The sequence below is a fragment of the Elephas maximus genome, chromosome 20 (assembly GCF_024166365.1).
Source record: "Elephas maximus indicus isolate mEleMax1 chromosome 20, mEleMax1 primary haplotype, whole genome shotgun sequence".
Lineage (NCBI taxonomy): Eukaryota > Metazoa > Chordata > Mammalia > Proboscidea > Elephantidae > Elephas > Elephas maximus.
The window spans coordinates 23,555,967-23,582,357 of record NC_064838.1 but is presented as its reverse complement, the minus strand read 5'-3'; the positions used below and the strand labels follow the sequence as shown (position 1 = coordinate 23,582,357).

Genomic DNA, 26,391 nt, shown 5'->3' with positions numbered 1-26,391 from the left:
GCACCGTGTCCTTAGCGAGCTTTGAAGTATTTCTTCTCACCTCCACTCCCTGTCTGCTTCGTTCCTGGTGAGGGTGGGGGGAGGCTGTGGGTGTGTGAAGGCACGAATCCTTGATCACTGTGTGTAAGGCTTCCTTCCATGGCAGGATCATTTATGGTAGGCCAAAGTAGCCTTTGATCAGAGGCTTTGATTTACTTCTTAAGTCCCTGCTTCATCACTGCACTCTGAGATGTGCCTGTTCATGTTATCCCTCTCCCAGCACAGTCAGTGATAGCAGGAATATATTTCATTGGTTCTCTCCCATTCCAAGGCCTCAGATATCTGCACCCATGTGTAGTCCAATAAAATCTGCTTTTGAGGGGAGACGCCTATGATCTACGTCAGTGTTACAACATGGTATTTTTCCCTCAGCAGAGATTGCCCTAGGGCAAAAATGGCATTTTGTGGAGGAAACACAATTTTCTTCTTTCATTGGATTTTACTCTAAGTCACTTGTTTGGTTGGGCTACATATTTTCATGGACATTTTATTTGTGCAGTCTGTCATGCTGCTTGAACAATCATTTGAAATATTGATATAAATGCAATATATCCCTATTACAAAGATCACCCAAATTTTGTTGGGTCTCAGTGTCTCTTTGTCTTTGATATTTTAGTTGTCATTTTACTTGTCTTTTCTCTGCAGTGGAAAAGCACCTTTTTCCTTTTGATAAAACAATTCTGCCTTTTGAATTTGCAAGAAAGAAAAAAAAATAACAGGGAGAAAAAGAAAATGGCCAGGAATATTGAAGAGAAAAAAAAACCTATTAAAATATTGACTAACAAGAAAATGACAGGAACAACAAAAATCTGCAAAGCCAGCACGATCCCAGGCTTAAAAATGTAATTTTACACACAGTGTTTATTCTAAAATCTTTTGATTTTTGATATGTATATTTCCCTGTTGTCGCGTGCTGTTGAGTTGATTCTAACATTTCCCTAGTGAATCTACCTGTAGCATTTTAACAACATGTTTGTATATCTCGGCTTCCCTTCGAAGTCCTCACTGAATTTTCATACCTTCGAGATCACATTTATTTGTGGGTACAATTTGAGTAAAAGTAACTTCAATAAGACTACAAATGAAACAAATGTATTTTTGGCACCTCAATACCAAAATTATGTATGCAAACTGGAGGGAATCCAAAGAACATCGAAGAGAATGATGAAGGGGATGGAGTGCTTGGCTAAGGAAGAAACGCAAGGCTTCTGAATGTCTCTAGAGCTGGGTAAACAACAGTAAAGGAACATAACAGCCCATAAATATTTAAAAGGTGTAAACATCAAATATGGATTGGAATAATTAATTCTGGGAAGAGGGCATGGAGCATATCATGGAGGAGGGGAGGAAAGACTACTGTGTAGTATCATTATTGTCAAACATGAAGCATTAATTATTTATGCAAAATACTCCGGCATTCAATGGAATTTTTTATTACTTTTGAATGCTCCATCACAAGAGATGCTGGAAAACTATACTTACTTATTCAACAGAGGGGGTCTTCTTCCTTACATTTCTCGAGGAGCCATTTTCAGTTTTGTATAATACACATTTGACAGTACCTCATATTTTTATTTCCTAATTGTCCTGAATTGAATTAGCACAGTCCAGAGCCAACAATAAAGCCAGGTCCCTCATGGCCAGGTGGGAATACCAGAGAGCTGGTAGCTAAGGGGCATTAAAACTCATCAGTAGCCAAGTTTAAGTGTGACTGGAAACTCCTATCAAATGGCCAGGAAGATTACGGGGACGAGAAGAGCAATTCAGGAGCGTCTCAGCATAGAATTTATCCAAAGACTAGACTATCAGGAGACCCTCTCCTCCTCTCTTTCCGCTTCTTTCATCTTCTTCCTCCCACCCCCACATTTAGAAAGGTCTAGTGTGCATGGTGTCATATGGAATTGGGATCAACTCGATGGCAACTAGCAACAACAACACTGTGTCCCTAGTTGAGGGTTCAGTAGTGATGCTCCAAATACAAGTTTGACCTGGACTCTGCCCTCAGAGATGTGTTTCTCAGATAAGGCATGCAAACAGAGCTAAGAGCAAGGCAGGATCAGCCAAGCAAGTTAGGTTTTCACAGCATGTAGCACACTACACATTTCAAAAAGGAGGGTCTGTTCCATCTTGTCCTCTCCAGAGTACAGGAGCCAAGCCCTGATGTAATTAAGCATGTGAATGACCTCTGATAGGAGACTGGAGTGTCTTTGAAAAATAATCAATACCTTATAAAATCTTCACAGACCAGCAAGGAGAGGCAGCTATAATCTTCTCTCACGTGAAAACACTTTGCTAAGACTTTAATGAAAATACTACTCTCTCTTACTTACTGTCAGGACATCTAGCCTGGTCTTTGCTCTAAGAAAACACACCCAAATCCATAAATCAGTAGGACGCACAGCATGCAGAGATAAGCACCATCAACCAGTCTCAGCTGGTGACCCAAGATTACCCACTATATTTAACACAGCACATATTTTATTGTGACCTTCTGCTAGTAAAAATGTAGTAGCTCTCATTCAATTACTTAGGCCTCTAAGAAGATATATGGATAAAATCATCTTTGGACAATTACAAAGAGGTATAGCAATGACTGAAACTTACAGGTAAACCTACATTAATTTGATATGCACAATTCAACCTCATAAAATTTCTAATACTTTAATACAGAGTGTGTTCTAAACAAGTTCAGATATATTTGAGTATTGAAAAATGTAACAGCAAAGTACTCATACGGTATAATCTAATCAGGGCCTTGGGGATTGTTTCACTTCATTTTTTAATTCTTGACAGGTTGTATATGGTCAAAAAAACCTCCAAATGAAGAATTTTCAAAACAAAATTAAAGATTAAGTATCCGTGTTTGTGTGTGTGTGTGTGTGTGTGTGTGTTTTCTAGGACTATAATGCCATAAATATTTCCTGGAAGCTGCACTGTTAAATCCCTCAAGCATCACAATGAAAACTGATGGCATAAGAACTTATTTTGCAGGATGAAATAATGATTTGATTAATCATAGAGAGGAACACAAGAAATAAAAATAATTCAATAAAAGAAAGGAAAGAATGCATTTTTATGACTGAGCAACGTTTTTCTCTGGTTACCATCCATTTTCATGATGTCAAAAGACAAAATTATTAATGTATCATCATGACACAACTGCAATTAAGGTTCTTTATGGCAGCATAATATCTTTTTTTAAGAATTTAATATCTTGAAAGTTGCATTTAATCCATTTCTTTCTCAGAAGATTTACCTAGGTTTCTTATAAACTAGGAATTCATTTAAAGTGAAATCAGGAAAGTATTTTAATGGCATAAATGCACCAATCACAAACAATCATTATCAGAGAATTTGATTAATTAGATTTTAGGAAGAGTATTCCCTAAGGCTCAAAGTAGAGAATACCAGAAAAATGTTTACCTTTGTTTTATTGACCATGCAAAGTCATTCAACTGTGTGTATCATAACATATTATGGGTAACATTAGGAAGAGTGGGAATCCCAGAGCACTTCACTGTGCTCATGCAGAACCTGTACACAGACCAAAAGGCAGTCGTTCGAACAGCACCAAGAGATACTGCATAGTTTAAAATCAGGAAAGGTGTGTGTCAGGGTGGTATCCCTTCACCATACTTATTAAATCTGTGTGCTGAACAAATAATCCAAGAAGCTGAACTATATGAAGAAGAATGAGGCATCAGGGTTCAAGGAAGACTCCAATTAACAACTGCGATATGCAGATGACACAACCTTTCTTACTGAAAGCAAAAATGGTTTGAAGCACTTATTGATGAAGATCAAAGACTACAGCCTTCAGTATGGATTACACCTCAATGCAAAGAAAACAAAAATCCTTACAACTGGACCAATAGGCAACATCATGACAGATGGAGAAAATACTGAATTTGTCAAGGACTTCATTTTACTTGGATCCACAATCTATGCCCATGGAAGCAACAGTCAGGAAATCAAGTGATGCATTGCACTGGGCAAATCTCCTGTAAAAGTCATCTTTAAAGTGTTGAAAAGCCAAGACTTTGCTTTGAGAACTAAGGTGCACCTGACCCAGGCCATGGTATTTTCAGTCACCTCATATGCAAGCAAGAGCTGGACAATGAATAAGAAAGACTGAAGAAGAATTGATACCTTTGAATTATAGTGTTGGCAAAGAATATAGACTATACCGCAGACTGCCAGAAGAATGAACAAGTCTGTCTTGGACTGCTCCCTGGAAGCAAGGGTGGGGAGACTTCTTCTCACATATGTTGGATGTGTTATCAGGAAGATCAGTCACTGGAGAAGAACATCATGCTTGGTGAGGTAGAGGGTCAGTGATAAAGAGGAAGACCCTTGACGAGATGGACTGGCACAGTGGCTGCAACAATGGGCTCAAGCATAACAACGATTGTGAAGATGGTGGAGGACCTGGCAGTGTTTCATTCTGTTGTACACAGGGTTGCTATGAGTCGGAAGGGACTCAACAGCACCTAACAACAACAACATTTCCTAAGGACAGTAGGGTATATCTCAAATGCTTTTTAATCTTCTAATAGACCTACAGATTAACTGGAGTTAGAAACCTTGTGCAGAGAAGCCCTCTTGGAGCAAGCTCCAAAGGAGGCATCTAAAAACAATGAGAAGGCATCTGTTATGAAAATCACATACACACAGTTGCCTCATAGACTAATTCTTGGAATACCCTCACCCCTAGTTCTTTAGAAGGTCTTTGGGGTTACCAAACACTAGACATGCTAACAATGACTCATAAAATCTAAGTGTTCTACACACTGTATCCATTATTTTACATTTATTAAGTTCCCAGTTTACCATCAATATATAGAAATATTCTGCCCCGATAATATGTTAATTCTATACGAGTTCATATTTTCTTGGTGACAAAGTATACTCTTGAGAAAGTAAAAAGTGTATCTCAAAATACCATCATTTTTCCTGAAATCACTCTGTCTTTAAAAACTAATAATGATACTAATAGTTGACATTTGCTGAATACTATATAAGCAAAACACAGCGCTAAAATGCAATATCAAATTTAATCTAATTTAATCTGCACCCATGAGCAATTACAACTATTATTCCATCTTATGAATCAGAAAACAGAGGTTTAAAGGGACCGAATAGCTTACCCATAGCTATATACTGTCAGCCTGGCCTTCTACACTGGACTTTTACACACTATTTCGAACTCTTTGAAATTAGTTACAATTCAGTATGGTACTGCACAAGGGATTTAAAAAACAAAGCAAAACAAAAAAAAACTTCCAAGGAGAATTCAAGTCAAAATTCTCATTGATCCAAATCCAAGGAACAGATATAAAACCTTACAGCATAAAGGCGGTGAGCTCCATTTGGCCCCTGAAATTATAGGTTTTCCCACTAAACCTTTAAGCTACCTAAGAATTAAACTTTCTCAATTCCAAATGATGAAATTCATTTTTCTATTAAAAATGGCATTTAGGTAAATATCATCAGGATACAACTTTCAAATATGCCAAGAGGTCAGCTAACTAGAAAAGTATCTTTTAGTTAAGTGTTTTGTTCTTTCAATGGAGAGAGAAAAAAAAAAAAAAACCTTCAATATTATCTATCAGGTCCATATCTACTCTACGTCTGTAATGAACACATGAATTCTGTGACATCCTCCTTATCCTATGTCACTTCCTCTGTCTATTCTTTTGCCCCACACTGTAATAATTAAGTACATTCGAAAATGCAGAAAGCAACTGATTTAAGGAAAACATTCTTACCAGTAAATGAAGTTCCTCTCAGCTCCACAATGATGCGTACACAGTATTAAGACAGGATCATTGTTTGCAGTTTCCAGTACCTATAGAGAGATGTAAAAGTTATAATTTTAGAAATAATTTTCACGTTAACCGTTAATTTTAAATTGATTTTTACCTTTTCCCTGTGTAACAAAATTGATTGACTATTTGGATCGCCATCACTACCACCAGTTCCCTTCAAGTCAACTCTGACTCATGTTGACCCCATGTGTGCCCAAGAACAGCTGTGCTCCACAGGGTATAAAAAAAAAAAAAAAAAAAAAACCCAGTGCCGTCGAGTCGATTCGCCCCCCCAAAATTTTCAGTCAGATACCTAAGCAATAGCAGTGCTCTGTTGCTATAAAAGGCATTGTGTGAATCTTTGTCTACGAATGACAGAGCCAGAGAGGGTAGGCCTGCAGAACACAGCCACGGAATTACGTTTCTCACTGAAAGCATTATTGACGTCTCTTCCCTCACGACCTGAAGTACTTTGCCAGAGACCACAATTTGTAATTATTTCTACTTGGCAGTTCTCCATGAAGTGTTTTTCAGGATAGCCACTTGCTTTTGTCTGATGCTGTGACCAACCTGTCAAAATAAAACAATAGAGACTGAGGCAGTGAAAGCTCTCTCAGGAAGCACTCCCTAAGATCAGACCTCGATGAATGAGGGAGCTAACATAAGCCGTCAATTCAAGAGGCCATCTCTCACCCAGGTGTGCTCTTGTCAAGCTTCCCAGCTTTTTATAACTCAACATGTGAAATGAAGGCTGTGTTTCTACCAGTATATACGACCCTTTTATTGTTAATTCCCAGATGACCCAAGGATTGGCTCCTAATCTCTGAGAGATTGCTTTTAAGCTTCTTCTCGGATGCTGTCCCACGAACACACCTTGGAAAAGCTAAGAATTTCTGTGAGTCATAAAGAAGGTCAAAATGAGTCAAAGATGTTTTGCATACCAGTTTTGATAAATTAGTGAGCTTCATTCGGAAGAACTAAATTCTGTCTAATAATTCCAACTCATTTTGGTAGTGATTACACTTTAAAGATACTTATAAAACTACAATATGTTTGGTTCTAAAAAAAGAAGGATGGCTAAAATATTCCAGCAGTCCACTTCCTTTCCATGCATAATTTGACAATCTCTTTGGTCTTATTCCAAAAGCTGTTGCCAAGAACTTATAAACAGATTGCAATTCCTCCGGAGAGAGCCTCACACCGATATACTGAAAAGAAAAATTCTACCCTGGCAAGTATGAGAATAGTCCCCACTGCTTTCCAATTGACCAAGTGACACACTGCACAAACTGTTCCCTTTATACTTTTGTTTAGTAACCTCATTCCAATCCCATTAGGCCTACTTCTGACCCCATTATTATTGGCACTATTATGACAAAGAGAAATGTTTATGGAGGACGAACAATGCACACAACAGCATTTAACATGGCGCCAACCAGTGGGCCCAGTGATACACTTTTCTGGGGTATAACTGCTTTATTGGCTAAAGCAGACTAATAGAAGCAATTCACCTACATAGAGGAACACAGAACCTGGCCATCGTTTTGTCGTACCTAGCATCCTAAAAAAACTACGCGTGTTAAAATACTCACTCACTGGGGTGAAAGAAAAAATAGAAGTATTTGTACATGTTGATTCCAAATGAGATTTGCTGACTCACTACACCATATCCTAAGGGTAAAGTTCAATGATTTAATACAGAATGCCCTTTATTTATCCCAGTAATAAAGAATGTCATAAAATTGGATGCATTCTACAGCCAGGAACCACTTTTGTTGTTCCAGTGTTAAATCTCTGAGGCATCTCTTAAAAAGCTATCCGTGTCATACAGCTGTGGTGGGTAGCTCTTCCCTACAGGTCCAACCTTCTTACAACTGTCAATGACACCCATGGCAGCAGGGATCGGTGCCTGTGCTGAATCATCCACAACCTGGCCTGGGATTTTTAAGACGGTTGTTTGGCATTAGACATGGAGATTGTAGCTACTGATCAAACTTATTTGTATGCTCACAGCAGTAGCATATGCCTGCTGAGCTCTCAGCTGCTTCGTTCAACTTTGGTTGCAGTGGCACTCACATTAATCATGTCTGTAAGTTCTTTGCAGCTAATCTAATCACTAGCTCTGTGTGTGTGTCTGTGTCTGTGTCTGTGTATGTGTGAAGGATTATCTCTGCATCCTTTCATTCCATCATGATGAAAGTGCATGATCTCCCAAGAGGGATGCAGAGAATCCTTTAGAATACAACACCTAATATTAAAACAAATTTTTTATTATATAACATACCTTCACATATATATCTCCACATATATAGATACTATCTATATTCACATACATATATATACATGTTATTTTTATCTCATTCTTTTTTCTGTTTTCCTGTGATAATTATTAATACACTACTATAGCTATAAAAAAAAAAAAAGCTATACAATTTAGTATATACATATACTGAAGGTACCTGCTTAAACATTATGATGAGAGTACACACACACACACACACATATACAGTTTAGCCCTGGTGGTGCAATAGTTAAGAGCTTGGCTGCTAACTAAAAGGTCAGCAGTTCAAATGCATCAGCAGCTACTTGGAAACCCTATGGGGCAGTTCTACTCTGTCCTGTAGGGTTGTTACTCTGTCCTGTAGGGTCGCTATGAGTCAGAATCGACTTGACGGCAACATTTTTTTTTACCGTAGTTTTAGAAAATGTCTTACCCATAACCTTTTACTGTATTTAGCAAAATACAAAATGTCTTTCGAAGTTGTTTAATCTAGAAACCTTTAATCATTCTCCCACCGCCATCAGAGGAAATACTAATATTTTATTTTCTATTCTTAGTGGAAAGATTTTTTTTTCCAAAGGTCCTACGTTTCTTTTACTTCAGTGATACACACATAAATATACCTGCCTAATTTAAAGGGAAGATTGACAGGAATATTGAAAGGAACATCAGAAGAACTTAGAAGCGTGTTAAGGCAAAATAGGCCTTTGGGCTCTTGATTGATTTTTTATTGAGGAAAAAGAAAATATCGCATCGGCAAATTGAGCTAATTAAATATTCTCATTTGAGGGAAAAAAAATAAACAGAAAGAGAGAATGTGTACATTAGAGGGAGAAACAGAATTTGCTCAAGAGCAAGCAGTAGTAAAAAATGGACTAGGGTAGTCCACTCAGGGAACAAAGGTCTCCATTGCAAATGTAAAATGGTAGCTCTGAATCAGCTGAAACCATTTCCGTATGTCTATCTGAGCATCTTGCTGCTTTAAGTTTATCTAATATTTGAAAACAGTATGCTTCACACAACATGGCAATAACATGCAACTCCAGGAAAACAGAACTACGACTTCATCAGGTGCTCAACAATAAAGTGGTGGTCTCTTCCAGTGCTGGAGGAAAAGCTGGATGCACAAGGTTTCTTTAGAGAAAATGTATCATTTTTCAACAGGGCACCTTTGTAGGATATTGTTAAAGTGAAATTTTCCTTACTCATTGAATTTACAATAAATCCTATGTAGATTGCAACTCCATTCTACACACAAGTAGCTAAAGGCTTAATGGGCTACTCATAAATACTCCTCTTAGGTTTTACTCTATATTTAATGTAATGTAACTTGAGCTCTCAAAGAGCGTATTTCGATTGTTGCTCTATCCCCAGTTCCACTGCCTGGCACCATGACAAAGCTCAATAAGGACATTTGGGTGAATTAATGAATGACTATCTGAAAGCTACCCATATCAAATGACAGTGGCACTTCAAGGTTTCTTAACTTGACAGTCACAGGTTTGAAGGTCATACTCTGGTCTGTAAGAGGGATGAGTTTACTACCAATGTAGCTAGCAAAGGGGACACTAGGCTGAAAATACAGTGAATATACAACGCATTTAGTCACTGTGTGATCTTCAGCTAATCTTGTAAACTTTCAGGGCGTCATTTGTCTCACTGACGAATAAGGGATAATGGTACCTACTTGCAGGATGAGTTTGATGAATAGGACTGACATGTACAAAATGCTTAGCGCAAGGCTGAGATCTAGAAGGTGTCCAGTAAACAGTGGCTGCTCCCAGCACCTATCACTGTGAAAGGCGGGTCAGCGGCAGCTTCCCCATCATCACCCCAAGGCAGTCAATGACAGGAGAGCTGGATCAGTCTCCAGATTCCCCTTGCTTGAAAGGTCTCCAGTCAAACTCAGCCAATAGGAGGATACAACTGCTGTGTCAGTCACATGCCTGTGTAGTTGCATACCTTCTTCTCGCAAGACATGAAAGCATTTCTACACTACTTTATGCAAGCTCCTGAGTTCCTTAAAGCCAGGAGGAAACTGTCGTATTAATTTTTGCCTCCCTAGCACCCAAGCACAGCGGCTGTCAAATTGTCCAATACTGGGCACTTAACAATGTGCACCGAATAAATAAATAAATAAACAAACAAACAAATAAATGAATAAATAAATATATGTAGCATTTGGTCTTAAGAGTGGCTCTCTTTTTTTTCTTTTTATTTTTCTTTGAAAAATATACCTAATCTCAATTGATCTTTGAATGCTGGCTATGTTCTAGTGATTTAAAAAATAAACTGAGAGCACCCCAGCTTTTAGTCAGTATTTAAGTCAATATTCTTAAGAAGTTGGGATTGAAAGAACCTTTTTTCTGGCACAAATTAAGATTTACCTAGCAGGAATGAACTGTTCATTCAAATCATGGAGTTCAATAGCCTCAAATGTGTGCCAATATGCACACTACAAAGCTGTCAAATGAAAAGGTCTTTTAAAAAGGAAAGGCTATACGAAGCATATAATATTCCCTAGAATGTAAGCTAGTACAGTAAAAATGAGCATATGAACAAAAATTCTTCAATATGCCTAGTATAACATGACACTCAATAAAATGAACTCCAGAAAAACTATGATAGTGTTTGGTTTTAGAAACTATTTATAGGCAAAACTTTATACAAGGAATATAAAGATGCCGACTTTATTCCTAAGAATACTCCTGGTTATTGTATTCTGAAAGAAGATAGTACCCACTTCTGATCACTGGTTTTTGCATTTGTTTATTAAAAACCAACCATTAATGGCCCCCTTATTAAGGGCAGTGGAGCCCTCATGGTGCTTCACTGCTAATCAAAAGGTTGACAGTTGGAACCCACCCAGCAGCTCTGCAGGAGAAGGGCCTGGGGATCTGCTTCCGTAAAAATTGCACCCTGGAAAACTCTATGGGGCAGTTCTACTCTGTCACATGAGGTCACTACGAGTCAAAATCGACTTGATGGTACCTAACAAGAACTAAAGGTCATATGTGATTTTTTTTTTTTCCTAACATCAATTGAAGTTATATCATATGCTCAATATTATGCTAAGCAATTTATGTACGTGTAGTGAAGACTTAATCTTACCCAAAAAGAGGTCTGGCCATTGCCCTTGGCTGCTTGGAGGTGATCCGTAGACACCTGGAATGTCCTTCCTGTTCAGAGTATCTGCATTTGTTTGAGGGCTTTCACCACTGGACTATCTAACAATACAACTAATGATGGGAGCTTTGGGCCATGCCATATCAATTCCAACCTTCAGAGGTGCTGGAGATTAAAGGTTTGACTTCAACCTCCAGGAAGGGAAGGAGAATAAAGGTCATCCATGTGGGCAGTATGTGATGGAGCCCAGATAAAAATTCTGGACACTAATGACTCAGGTGAATTCCCTGGTTGGCAATACACTGTGCATATATTCACATATTGTTGCCAGGGGCAGGTACCGATTGCCCTTAATAACTCCACAGAGAGAGGACAACCAGAAGTCCCTCCTGGACTCTGTCCTATGCATTTGTTTCTTTGCTTGATTTTAATTTGTATTATTTCTCTATAATAAACCATAACTGCATCATAGTTTCAATGTGCTCTATGAATTGTTGTTGCAAATTATCAGACTCGAGGGTAATTTGAGGAACCCTGGGAACTTGTGATTGGTGTCAGAAGTGGGGAAAGTCTTGTGAACTGTACTCTCAAAACTGGCAGCGTGCCTAACTCCAGATAATATGTTATCGCATGTAACACTCTCACGTACACTCTTTAGGTTGTATTGACCCTAGTTTTATAGAAGATCAAATGAATTCAAAATAGGTTAAGTGGCGTGTACAAAGTCATAATGATAGTGGTTGGCAGAGTCAAGACTTAAACCCAGTCTATGTAACTCGAAAGCCCACACCTTTATCTACACTAGACTGCCTCCATTATTGCATCATCCATGTAAAATGCTTTCAGTTTCTTTGAGAAAAAAACCCCATAATGATTATTTCTCTCTATCCTGTAATTTTTTAAGTAAATATCCAACTGTCTGAAGGCGGTCAATAGCATAATATGGAAAATCAGCAAAGAATGTTCCAGGGCAAGTCAGAAGACCTAGTGAGTTTTATTCCTAGCTCCATTGCTAACACCGGGCTTATTCACAGCAAGTTTCTCAGCCAATATGGGCCTCAGTACTCTTAGCCACAACATGGAAATGTTAAATGAATGGTTTTTACAGATTCTGTTTGCCTTAAAGGTCTATAATTATAAGAAAAAGATTCTCTGATAATGAGGCTAGAGAACATACTGAGAAAGGTAATTAAAATATTCAAGATCTGGGATTATGGGACTATTACACAGAGAAAGACTAAAAAGGTTAGAAATCTTTAGTATAAAAGATAAATACACAGAAGACAGCAAAATAAAATCTTGAAAGTTGAATGCAGTTGTTTTCTATGATTGTGGACTGTCACAACTTTAGAGAGGGGTGATCCCTCAGAAATAAATTATACACAATGAAATTCTATTACTATGATTGGTCACATCTGTTGAAGAAATAAACAGCTTCTGGAAAGGTGGAGACATATTCTTGGTTTATTAACAAAAAGGAAGGTTTATATTTAATCTCTAACATTTGAAAACTTCATGGAGAACCAGCGTACCTTCTGAAGAATACAGCTCTTCATAAAAATCTTACAGATAACCAGCGTAGAATGACCTGAATCCGGCCCATTTTATCAACGTTTGGTTTTTGATCCTGCTCCAGCAGGTAGCACATAGTAGGCTATCAACACATATTTGTTTGAATGAATAAATGAGTCTGCCCCTTACTAGCTGTGTCACCGTGGGAAAATTACTTACCTCCTCATTCTCTCTGAAATTAAATTTGAATCTAATTTGTTCTCTTGACGATCTGAGAGGGAAGGATCAACATGATTAATCTCTTGCAGGCCAAACACCCAGAGAGGAAGTTTTCTGGCAAAACTCCTGGGAAACCAGCTCTAGCCAAGTGCTTAAGGCAATCCATCTCAGCAGAATATCAAGGTGATAGATCAGAACCTGAGGCCACTGGCTACACCTGCAGGGCTCAGACCCCTGATCATACTATGTATGGTTTTCCAACCAGGAAAGTTGAGACGGCAGACAATACTGGAGATCAAGTCCACCATGTTGTGCAGTCGAACCACCAAGCCTGGACTCTAGTGCCGGCCACACTAGGGAAGGGGCTGTTGCTTCTCCAAATCATACAACTTAAAATCTCCATATCTGGGGGCCAGGGTCTAACTTCTGTCCAGCTAGAACGCTATGAGTGGGAATCGACTCAATGGCACTGGGTTTTGGTTTTTAGACCCCTGCTAGTCTCCTTAAAGTATGATGGAAAGGAGCATTCCTTATTTTCTCAATAATGTCAAAAGCTTTAATCAAAGGAGCTAGTATGAAAGGAAATAACGTTTGAAATGGTTTTGGAAACAATAAGCAAAAATATCAATGTTCTAAGTAAACAATAAATCAGACAAGCTTTTGGCTCTCCAACAGAATCCAGCTTTGATTTTATATTACTTTCTAATGCAATTGGAGACTATCTCCCCAGGTAGTACAATGTCTATTAAAAACTTGCAGTAGCAGTTCTGAACACAACTGATAGAGGAGCACTGTGTTTTTTAGATACAGTCCAAAATGTATGTGACAATAATCTCACATATCTGCAAAGCAAGGCTTCTTTGGATACAGCCAATCAAACCAGGTAATAGTAATGCCAGGCTCATTTTGTAATAACAGGAAACATTTATGTGGGGCTTACTATATGGCAGGCACTGTTTGTTCTAAGTGCTTTATTTATATTAATCCATTTTAACCTTACAGCCCCATGAAGTAGATACTTTGTTTTTTAATAGCCTCATTTTAAAGATGAGAAAATGCAGACACCAAAAAGTTACTTATTCCCTAAGGTTATAATGATTTCTCCAGTATGCAGCTATATAAATGATAGTCTTAAATATTGCCAAAGGTATTATGGGATCGTTAGTACAATTTTAAAGCAGACTGTTGTTTCTTATGGTTGCAGGCATGGTGACACAAATATTCCGGCACATCTTGGTATGCAAAGATGGTAACATCCCTATTATTAGGACTTTCTACCCCAAACATTGTACAAGTGGGTCTTTGTTTACTCACTCGAGTGTTTATTACTTGGCTATGCTGTGTTCGGCACTGTGGTCAAGGCGTACCCATGAATGGGGAGCCCTTAATCCCTGGAATAGGGGCTTATCTAAACAAATCTGATCCCAGGATATTATTCCCATTTCCTACTTCAGCCATTGCACCTGTTACTTTGGTCACAGAGTATTTATTCAAGAAGCTGTCAACCCATGACCTGCCTCAAGAGTCCCCCCGACATTGGCGTGTGTGGGTCTCAGAATCTCTGATTTCCTATCGTCTCCCCAAGGCAAACCCGGGGCTGAAATACATCTTTCCCTTGGATTATGACTAATTTTCAATACTCTGCCCACACTTCCTAGAGATTTTCAGCACTGTCTTTGTGTTTTAGTCTTGACAGCAACCTTAGGTTTCATGCCACAGTGAAACTTGGGAGACAATAAGGAATTTTCAAGTGGTTTCACAATTCCACTCACAAGAAACTCACTTTCTCCTCATGAATTTAGCAAGGATTTGTAGGAGATGATAATTGGTTAAGGTGGATAACTACAAGTGCTTTTTTTTTTTTTTAGTTAAAGTAATAAATGCTTATTGCAGAGATTTAGTAAAATACAAATACATATGTATACACACACACATATACATCGCACATAAAATAAATAGAAAGCAGCTGGCAATGAAGACTAACAGTTCCATGTGTTTACTTCCTCAACTGATACATAAATGTTCAACTAGTGCTATAGCCACACAGATACATATATTTATGTATATATATAATATCACCGGGTTGGGTTATATAATATATAGATAGATATAGACATATATATATAGAGACGATTTTTTTTTTATATAGAGATATGTATATATAGAGAGATGAATATGCAGGAACTATATATATACGAACGCACACACACACATACATGCAAAGTGTTAAAAAAGCAAAGATGTCACCCTGGGGACTAAGTTATGCCTGACCCCAGGCATAGTATTTTCAATTACTGCATATTCGTGCAAAAGCTGGGCAATGAATAAGGAAGATTAAAGAAAAATTGATGCATTTGAATTATGGTATTGGCAAAGAATATTGAATATACCATGGACTGCCAGAAAAACAAATAAATCTGTCTTGGAAGAAGTACAGCCAGAAAGCTCATTAGAAGCAAAGATGGCAAGACTTCATCTCACTTAGTTTGGGCATGCTAGCAGGAGGGACTAAGTCCCTGGAGAAAGACATCATGCTTGGTAAGTAGACGGTCAGCGAAAAAGTAGAAGACCCTCAAAGAGATGGACTGACACAGTGGCTGCGACAATGGGCTGAGACATAGCAATGATTGTGAGGATGGCACAGGACCAGGCAGGGTTTTGTTCTGTTGTACATAGGGTCACTATGTGTCGGAACTGACTCGAAGGCACATAACTACAACAACATATATGCAAAAACCATATGTGGCTTGCCTCCATATAACGTTAAGAACATTTTGCCTTGATATTAAATAATCTAACATACCACTGTATTTTCATAGGCACTGACCAATATTTATACATCTAGAAATCCAGCTTAAGTTTTGATTCAGCATATTAACATATGCTTAAAAATTTATATAAAATGATGTTTATTGAATGTAACTTATAACACTGAGATTTGGAAAAAACCCAAATGCTCAACAATAGAGAAATAATTAAATACTTATAGCTTATATATTAGAAAAATCAGAGCTCTGGTGGCACACTAGTTAAGAGTTTGGCTGCTAACCAAAAAGGTCGGCAGTTCGAATCCAACAGCCACTCCTTGGTAACCCTATGGGGCAATTGTACTCTGTCCTATAGAATCGCCATGAGTCAGAATCAACTTGATAGCAACAGGTTTGGTTTGGGGTATTAGAGAAGTTGGTAATTTTTTTTAAAATGTATTTTCCAAGAATACCGAATGCTGAAAGAAACATGTTATATTAGCTGAAATAAAGCATTACAAAATTTGATACTGAGCACCAGCTCAATTAAAAAATATATATGTATCTATACATCAAAAATAACATAGGAAGGAAATACATCAAATTGCTACTACTGCTTTTGTGGGGGGAGGGGCAAAATGGAGATTGGAAATGATTTTATAGCTGTATTTCCTAATGAAGGTGAATTACTTTTTTGAACCAAAATAAACATGATAAAAAATAAAAACACTTATCCCCCAAAACTGCCTAGTTATTTGTGCTCGGGAAATAAATGGTCCAATTTATGAAGCTGCAAAGAGAAGCAATGGTATTGCTGTTGGGGGTGGGAGGACAGATAGGAGGCAACTCAGAACCTTAAGGATGCAGGCACAGTCAAGAAGATGTACGAAGTGTAGAGAGGCTAAAGATGAGTGCAGGTGAGGGCAGGAAATAGATAATAAAAAGATATGAGAATGAAAATGTGGACTTCAATGACAGTGTGATGGGCCCTAGGTGTCACGCTCAGATAATTAAACTTTATCTTAGAACAGAAGACCATTGTGGGTTTCTGACAGGAAATGACAAGATCAGATGTATGTGTCAGGAAGATAACTCCAGCTTTATACATTTGTGTTCTCAGATACACTGAAGGTTGCAAGGATATTGGAGATCTTGATTCATTAGGAATGGAAGGAAAAAGGGAAGAACGAAGGGACTATCTGATTTTGCCTGGCAGTGCTCCTTGTTACCTTTCAGAAAAAAATCTTTAAGTGGAAAAGGGAGTAGAATAGCAGGGAAAATTCTAGACTCTAGTGTAAAGTCAAATGATCTAGACACAGCACCAACTCTGGCATTCACTTTCATGTAACCATCAGTAGGTCAGAACCTCCCTAAATGTCTGTTTCTTCTTTTTTTCTTTTTTTTTTTTTTTTGACTGAGGTTAACAGCCTTGCCTGTAGCCCTCATAGGGTGACTGTGAGAATGTATAAATGGGAAAACATGTAAGACAGGTACTGTCTAATAGAGTGTTAGTTATGATTTTATACACACACATTAGCAACTGTGAACTTTAATGTGTTAGAAATATCTAGGTGCAAAACCTCACCTGCAAAACTGTGAAAACAATAACTAATCAGCAGAGTTTGAATAAGTTACTCTAAGAAAACTAAATAAAAACCTAAAACTGCTACGAACAGATGTAATAAGATGTTCAAAAAATGAAGTAGGCTATAGTTATTAACAGAATATAAATGTTACCTTAATTATATAACTTCTAATTTATTATAATAAATTTTAATTTTTATTAATTGCAATGTATAAATAAGATAGGCCCATTCAATGAAAAGTCTTAAAATGTTTGTAATGGGGACCAAATTGAAGTTAACTTATCTCATAGGATACCATGTACAAACACCTTAATGCGTGTAATATACTGGACACAGTAACAACAGTTTCAAAAATCACCTCTTATCTGGGCTATTCAAACTATTCAAGAAAAAGCTCAATGGAAAAAGAATTTTCAGCCTTATCTCAGAAATCTGAAATCTGTTGTAATTGCTTAATTAATTTTTATTGCAATCTACCTACATGATAGTAACATAACATCTTACCTTTAACAGCAATCTAGCAAATTTCTTTCACAAAAATATTTTATTTAACCCATGAGACAACATAGCAAGTACATTCTATTAAATTCATTTATAAATGGGAAAAAAATAAAATTCAGAGGATTCAGTAACCCAATGTCATACATAGCAAGTAACAAAAGCCAAGTGTTCTGATTCTATCTCTAGTTTTTTCTCAATAATATCATAACACAATCCTTATGACCAAAAAAAGGTTCATATTTTGTGAAGATAAACAGTTTAAAATGACACAAAATAAATTTATTTGCTGGGAACGGAAAGAAAAATTAATCATCAACGGCTGATGCGGTGCGGAGAGATGAACCAGCTGCGAACCCAGAGCTTTCCTATTTGGGATTTTGTTAAGTTTTGCACCTCTGCTTTCCTCTATCCCTGTTTAATGTGAATGACACAAAAGCCAGAGAGAACCGCCACTGCCTTAGTCTGTCCACATAATCCCGGCATATTTAGGAGCTTAAAAGCATGTTTTATTCTCTTCATTATGAGCCGAATGCTCAGAATGTGTTACACAAGAGATCCTTTAATCCTTTAGCAATAAACCCCTTTGAAGCTCTGGTTACAATATGTTTAGGAGGGTTCTACCAATAGGGGCCGGGGGATCACTGTGCACACATTTTAGGTACAGGCAATCCCTGGATTACAAACTAGTTTGGTTCCTAAATCTGTCTTTAAATCGAATTTATATGTAAGTTAGAACAGTTAAGTACATTAAAACATCTTTAACATAATAATACAGTAATAATAATGTTTTGGTGTGCCTCGTGAAGTAGTGCTCATTTGTTGTTAGGAATCATTGAAGGTACCTCGAATTTTTAATATGACAGGCTTTACGGGGTTGGTTCGTAAACACGGGTTGTACGTAAATCAGACATTCGTAACCCGAGGACTGCCTGTACCCACTTTGTACGGCTCCTTACTGGGCCTTTATATTTCTGCAGAAGCTCATGGTAGAGTTGGGGGAGAGGTATCCACCCCAAACAAAATAAAACAAAGCAGCAAAAACAAAAAGGTGTGGCTCCTTCTCTTGGAAAGATGGCAAAATAATGGAGGGAGGAAAATTCTATCTAATAAAATCTGAGGTGAAGGGGGAGTAGAGGCAGGGCCAGGTAAGTGATTTGCAAGTTCAAAACAAAAAAAAGTTTAAAGACATTTAAGGTCTAAATTGCACACAATCATTATTATTTTCCTAAAACTACATGGAAGATCGCCAAGTATATTCTGAGGCCAGCTATAACTATTTCACTGAAATCACAATAAGCTCTTTTTAATACCACCAAGAGTAGACAAACTGTAGTGCCTAAGAGTTAAACTAATTATCTGGAAAATTAAAGCAAAACACTTCTTCCTCTAGTCCTCCCACGGTCACAAATATTTCTGGGAAATACAAGGCTCTGGGCATCTGCTGACTCCAGAAAATGGAATCAGTTCTGAGTGCCCAAGTCTCCTTCAGATTTCCACGTTTTTTTAGTTTGAGAAATCTAATTTTTTCAGGTTATATTTTGGATTACTATTCACTGGAATGGCTGCAACTGAAAACGCTTCTGTATCCTAGGGAAAACTTCGTGGCAACTTACAGATCAAACTGTGGGGAGGCTGGTTGGGCTGAGAACCTTTCGCGAATGACATTTTCTCCTGTCATTTTTTACACATCGGTGCTCAAAATTAATGATGTTTCTGAAGGACATAACAATTAGAAATAAAGATAATGAAAAATGCTTAATAAATTGTATCAGGCATAAAACCAGCTCCCAGAAATTATAATTAATAAAAAGTGAAATGTAACACTACCTTAAAATAGAAAGCAGAATCCCCTGGAAACAACACACAGGGCTAATGCAAAAATCAATGTTCACTGTGCTGGTTGCTTGCATAATTATGCAATTAATCCTGTGTAAACTAACCTATCAGCACTGCGCACTGCAGGGTTGCTGGTAACTATTAGACTGCACAATGTATTAGAGAAAGAGAACTTTAATGAGATCCCATGAGAATCGAAAGATTTAAATCACTTTTTCCCTCCTAAAAGAACCTTTTTACTCCACTTAACGTATATTGCTTTCCATATCTGATAGACATATGGTCCAATCCACCATTAAATCAATCACCAGGAACCAGAAGACAGCCTATCTGGAGTCTAAAATATGCTATTGTTCTGATTTCAAAGAAATAGATGGAGGATTTAGAAATCTACATGAGAAAGATGCCACCTTATCTTCCTTCTGGGTTCGATAGCCATCTATAGATATCCTATATCACTGGGACCTCACAGGGGCAAATGAACCATTATAAAATTGCATTGCCACTATATCCCATATGCAGACATGTCCTCCCCCATGCATTCGATTTATCGTATTTATAGCCTGCCTAATTCCACAACAAAAATAAAAAGAAATTAACCAGCTAGAAATACTCACTTTTAAAATATTACCCCTGTCACACATGGATGTATATTTATGCAAGTTAGTATCTGTAAACATGTCTACATTCATGTGCAAGTATCTCATTAAACACTTCACTAAATAGACAATTTTGCAGTTTAAGCAGAAAGACAGTTCAAATATTTGACTGGGAGTTGGGCTAAGCCTTTCTTTTTTTTTTTTTTTCTTTCTCCCACCTCTTAGAATCATTGTAATTCCATGCAAAAGATTGCTACCTGGATAGAGGCTAAATGAGTCTTCAAACCCACCCCTGTGCTTTCATCATAAACTTAATTGAATTGAAAATCTTTTGGAGAAGAAAACATTGTTCAAACTTTACATTCCAATAACATCATGAAATTTGGTCTTAAATTCTTTAATCCTGACTACAGTGTTATTACAGATCAAATACATTCGGGCTTTGTTTGCCTCTCTCGCAAAGCTGTATGCTAAAATAAATGGATGGATGAGTGGGTGGTTGGGTGGATGGAGGAAGGGAGGGAGGGATGCATGGATGCATGGATGGGTGGATGAGTGGCTGGGTGGGTAGGTGGGTAGGAGGGTAGGTGGTTAGGTAGACAGACAGACAGATGGAAACTGGATAAAGGAGGGTGTTAACTGCAATTAGTGTACAAGAGAAAAGGAGAAACGCTGCTATCCTCTTCCTGGAGCTGGTGAGGACACCTGGGGAGCCCAGCCTGTGCTCACAGTCTCTGCTGACAGGTAATGGCTGGTTTCTTTTGCTTTGGCTCCACCGCTGCAGTGAACACAGCAGAGTGCAGATACTGTAACAAAATCGTTAACCAGAGGTTGAAAACAATGTGTGCAGATATCCGAAGGGGTAGAAATGTAGAAAAAAGTAGGGAGAGACAACAAGAGGAAAATCCAGGAGAAGAAGAGGATGTTGATGCACAGAGGAGAACGGTTTGCCTAAAACGCTGGAAGCTTACTTAGAAATAAACCCAGCTGCCATCTCTTCTCTGATGCATCAGCATTAACACTGTAGGACTTGCCCACACGGGCTATTGTCTCCAGCATTCATCCTATTTCCGAAGATCGCTTGTGATTTTTATTTCATGCCTTTTCATATCTCCTCTCCACATACATATCATTGGTCTTTCAAAAGGATATAAGGCTTTTAGCCCTTAATTTCATGTAAAAGTAACTGAAGATGTTAGAGGAAAGCCAGGGGGTTTCTTTATTTATTTTTTGTTTGTACATTTTTGTTTCTTTGCCTTTGTTCTCATCTAGCTCAGAGGCAATACTCCCCAGTTAATGCTAGGAACCAACGCTGATATTTCAGCAGCACCATTAAAGCTTGCACACAGGCATGATGCTATTCTAGACCCCAACTTCAGGTCTATTTTGAGGGAATAATTGATCATTTCCTCTCTCCCCTGCTTCTTTTCATATAGCTTCTCTGTAAAAGCAGGTAGGCAGAAAAATATGAAGAACGATGTACAGGACTGCTCCCTGCTTGATTCTAAAAGACGACACTCACAGGGGGTGGTTATAAACGAGGAGTTAGATGAGCATGGGGTGGAGAGGCAGTGGATAACATTTCTACTCCCCTAAAGCCCTGGTAACATTCACACCCGCTGCTGTCTTGTTTGAAAAAATCCACGACATAAACATTAATTTTACCTATGAAGACACCTGGTGAAATTATTTACCTGAAATAATAGGCATGAATAAACTTGACATGAATTTCAGCTTTCACCAAAAGGCGTGCCTGTTTTCAACAAGAAAATATTTTGACAAGGAATAAGACACACTTCTTAGTATGTTTTCAAAACTCTTCCATATCAAGTCTGCTCAGAAATGTAGCTCTCTACTGACCTGTCTTCTATGCATGGGGGAAAAGAGTTGGTCAGTAGGGGGCATATTTTGAGGAACGAGGAGAAAGATTAAAAAAATTAAAGGCACTGTAGAGTAAACCATAAGGTGCCCTGATAGTACAATAGTTAAGTGCTCAGCTGCTAACTGAAAGGTTGGCAACTGGAACCCATCCACAGGCTCCATGAGAGAAAGACCTGGCAATCTGCTCCCATAAAGATTACAGGCTAGGAAACCCTATGGGGCAGTTCTACTCTATCACATGGGGTCGCTCTAAGTCGGAAATCTACTTCACAGCACCAAACAACAATAAGGGTAAACCATTAAACATTTTTCTCTAAGAAGTCATGGTAATAATTCTACTTTAAAAGAAGGCAGGCAAACATTAATACCCCCCTCATTGCCTACTAGCCATTCCTCTCTTGATTTTAGATATCCAGGCGCCTTTGGAAACCCTGGTGGCATAGTGGTTAAGGGCTACGGCTGCTAACCAAGAGGCTGGCAGTTTGAATCCACCAGGGGATCCTTGGAAACATCATGGAGCAATTCTACTCTGTCCTATAGGGTCACTATGAATCAGAATCAACTCAATAGCAATGGGTCGGTTTGGGTGGTTAGGAGCCTGGGTAGTGCAAGTGGTTTATGACCAGCAGCTAACCTAGAGGTTGCTGCTCTGAACCCTCCCATCAGCTCTGCAAAAGAAAAGCCTGACAAACTGTTTCTATAAAGATTACAGCCAAGAAAACCCTATAGAGCATTCTACTCTGTAAAAAACAGGGTTGCCATGAGTAGGGGCTGACTGGATGCAGCTAATAACAACGGGAAAGCACAGTCATTATATATGTGTGTGTTTGTGTGAGTGTATGACTATGAGTTTGCATGTATGAGTGTGTATGAAATTGAATTATTTTGTGTTTGACCCAGGTGCCCCTTCCACTTTCTGAGCTATCATATAAAGAAAAAAAAAAAAAAGACATGCATTATGAATTAATTTGGGCTCTGCCATACTACGTAAGTCTGTAATTTATATTCATTTTCAGATTTCAAAGATGTTAAATTTGATATATAACTCAGGGGACTAAATGGACAGTCTGAGAACTTGTACAGCTATCACAGAAATATTCATTTTCAGATTTCAAAGATGTTAAATTTGATATATAACTCAGGGGACTAAATGGACAGTCTGAGAACTTGTACAGCTATCACAGCACCTATTTATTATTTGTCTATTTATTGTCTGTCTACACTCTCTGAGCAGAGACCACAACTGACTTCCTGAATTTAACAAAGAACTTGGTATATATCCAATGTTCAACAGTTATATGTCAAATTAACAAAATTTTATAAACAATCTTCTAGTCAACATAACTAACACAGTCCTAACAAAGTCCTTTTGATTTCTCTTAATCAATTTTTGCACTTTTCTCTCCCATCGAATTCTGCAATTTGGTCTAGCCGATGTGGTTTTTAATACTTCATATGGCTCTAAAAACATTAACAATTGCAGCAAGCATATACTTAGCAAATGCTGCGTGCCAGTCACTGTTTTAACATTTTCAAAAATAACAACTCATTTAATCCTTGCAACAATTTCCTCAAGTGTGTCCTATTCTTTATCCTAGATACAATAATTATACTTACAGTATAATTGACCACATTATGAATAGTAAATAACCCTGGAAAGAAAAGATACTATAGGCTAAGAGTATAACATATTTGTTCTTACACAAAAGCTATTTTAACTCTATAGGTCAATACTTGGAGGACCTTGGTTTTTTTGTGTGTAACACGTAATGAAGATTCCTGTAACGCTCCACTTAAAGTGTCAGTTTCTAAATTCAGATAGTGATGGTGATGGACTACAAAACTTTCACCAAAATGTCACTTAATTTTGTGGATATTTCAACCAGAAAATTGATTGAATGGTGCTGTGGTAGGCTGAATAATGCCCCCCCACCCCCAACAAAGATGCCCATATCTTAATCCCTGGCCCCTTGAATATGGTATCTTATATGACAAGTGGGACTTCTCAGATGTGATTAAGGATCTTGAGATAGGGATATGATCCCCCATTATCTGGGTGGGCCCAATGTAATCATAAGGGTTCTTAGAGGAGAGAGGCAAGAGGGTCAGAGAGTAGGAAAAGGAGATGTGGTGACAGGAGAGAGAGACAGGAAGAGGGAGAGAGAGAGAAAATGGAAGACACCACACAGTTGGCTTTGAAGATGAAGGATGGCATCATGAGCCAAGAAATGCAGGCTGTCTCTCAAAGCTACAAAAGGCAAGGAAACAAATTCTCCCCTAGAGCCTCTAGAAGGACACAGCCCTGATGACACTTTGATATCAGTACTTCTGACCTCCAGAATTATGAGAAAATAAACTTGAGTTGTTTAAAAACACTGTGGTAATATGTTATGGCAACAATAGAAAACCACTACAGCCGATATAACATAAAAATGTGTAGATAAGAATTTCCATTCTAATTTTTGAGGCCAATTTTTATACTTCTTTTGGATTTCGACAAAATATATGGTACCTTCATTCTAATTACTTTGTAAAAAGTTGAACTAATATTCTTAAGTCTCAGTAAAAATTATGATTTTTCTTATAGAAACCCAAATTCTTAAATCAGACTTATGTCATCTATTTAGTTATATTTTTGTTGAGCAAATAAAATATTTGTATAAACTAAGTCAATAAATACTAAGGTACGATAGATAAATGAATATCCTCATTAATTTAAAATTTAACAAATAATTTAAACTCTCCCTTCAATGTTGTGTTTATCTATATTCCAATGGAAAGAGTGCTTACAGAACTAACAAGAACATTGAGGGGATAATCTGATACACTAAATACTATTTAAGTATAAATCCTTGTATGAATGTTACCGTAAGTACTGGACTGTTACAGAGATTCTCTCTACTCTTGCAAAAAGTAGATAAAGTTGACTTTTAGTCTAATGTCTCACAACTACTATGACACTAAAAATGGAAAGGTATGAGATTTCACTTGGATCTAAGCAAGTGTATCTTTGAATACGTTTCCTGTCTGTGACTGTAAATACTCCGATAGGCCCACCTTCTAGAGCTGAAAAAATCTACACATCAGTCTTCAGTGATGGTGCTTCTGCGACTGAGAGCTCAAAGTATACTAACTAATATATTTGCAGTTTTGCAATGTTGCTTAGGTGTTTTTATTTTATAAAGAAAATTTAAATGCAGACAAAATATTAAAAATCTATGTAACTACATCTAGATATAACAAATATTAACATTTTCTCATGTTGATTTTAGAACTTGCTTTTTAAATAAATAAAAAACAGCAAATTAAGTTAAAGTCCCTGATATTTTCCTTCTAAGTTCCATTTTCCCTTTACTCCTGAAAATAACCAGTATAATCTAGTGTGTAACCAATACCTTCTTTATATTCTTCTGCAAAGACAACATAATGCTGTATGAACTCATTGCTGTCCAGTCATTTCCAACTCATAGAGACTCTATAGGACAGAGTAGAACTGCCCCCTAGGGTTTCCAAGCAGCCGGTGGATTCAAACTGCTGATCTTTTGGTTAGCAGACAAGCTCTTAACCATTTTGCCACCATTATGCCATTGAATTAACTCTACAGTTCATGAGTATTGACGAAGTATACCAGTTGCTGTAAAGTCAATTCTGACCCATAGCAACCCTGTAGGACAGAGTAGATCTGCCCCATAGTGTTTCCAAGGCTATAATCTTTACAAAAGCAGACTGTCAACATCTTTCTCCTGCAGAGTGGCTGATGGTTCAAACTGTTGAATTTTCTGTTAGCAGATGAGCAAGTGCTTAACCATTGTACCACTGGGGCTTGCCAAAAGTCTAGGGTTGTATAAACACCACTACAAATCAAGATATAAAATAATCTCATCACCTCAATCCCTACTCCCACCCCTCCAGTCTTTTTAACCACTAATTTTATTTCTTTCTTTCCAGTTTTGCTTTTCCACAATAGGATATAAATGAAACAATACAGTGTGGAGCCTTCTTTGCCTGGCTTCTTTCACTTAACATAATGCCTTTGAGAGTCCTCTATGTTGTCACAAGTATGAGTGTCTATTCTTTTTTATTACTGAGTGTTATTCCATTGAATAGATAAAGCAGCTTGTCTTCACTGTGATTTTAATTTGCATTGCCCTGATAACTCTTTTTTTCTCTAATCGCTGAAGAAACGATACTTTTTTTTAATATCAGCAAGTTAAAACATTCTATGTTTTCTGTTGATCACTGTAGTTGTTGTTAAGT

General features: G+C 37.6%; 1 protein-coding gene across 7 annotated transcripts in view; it reads right to left on the bottom strand.

The window, feature by feature from the left end:
* CHL1 (cell adhesion molecule L1 like) overlaps nucleotides 1-26,391 on the bottom strand; it is a 232,568-nt gene that overhangs the window by 179,506 nt on the left and 26,671 nt on the right. For 6 of the 7 annotated variants that reach the window (XM_049862001.1, XM_049862007.1, XM_049862008.1 and 3 more), the window contains exon 2: nucleotides 5,808-5,887. The gene's annotated coding sequence lies outside the window, so the exon portion shown is untranslated. Of the gene's footprint in view, nucleotides 1-40; nucleotides 741-5,807; nucleotides 5,888-26,391 lie in introns of those variants that run through there. The other variant, XM_049862005.1, reaches the window with a different exon arrangement.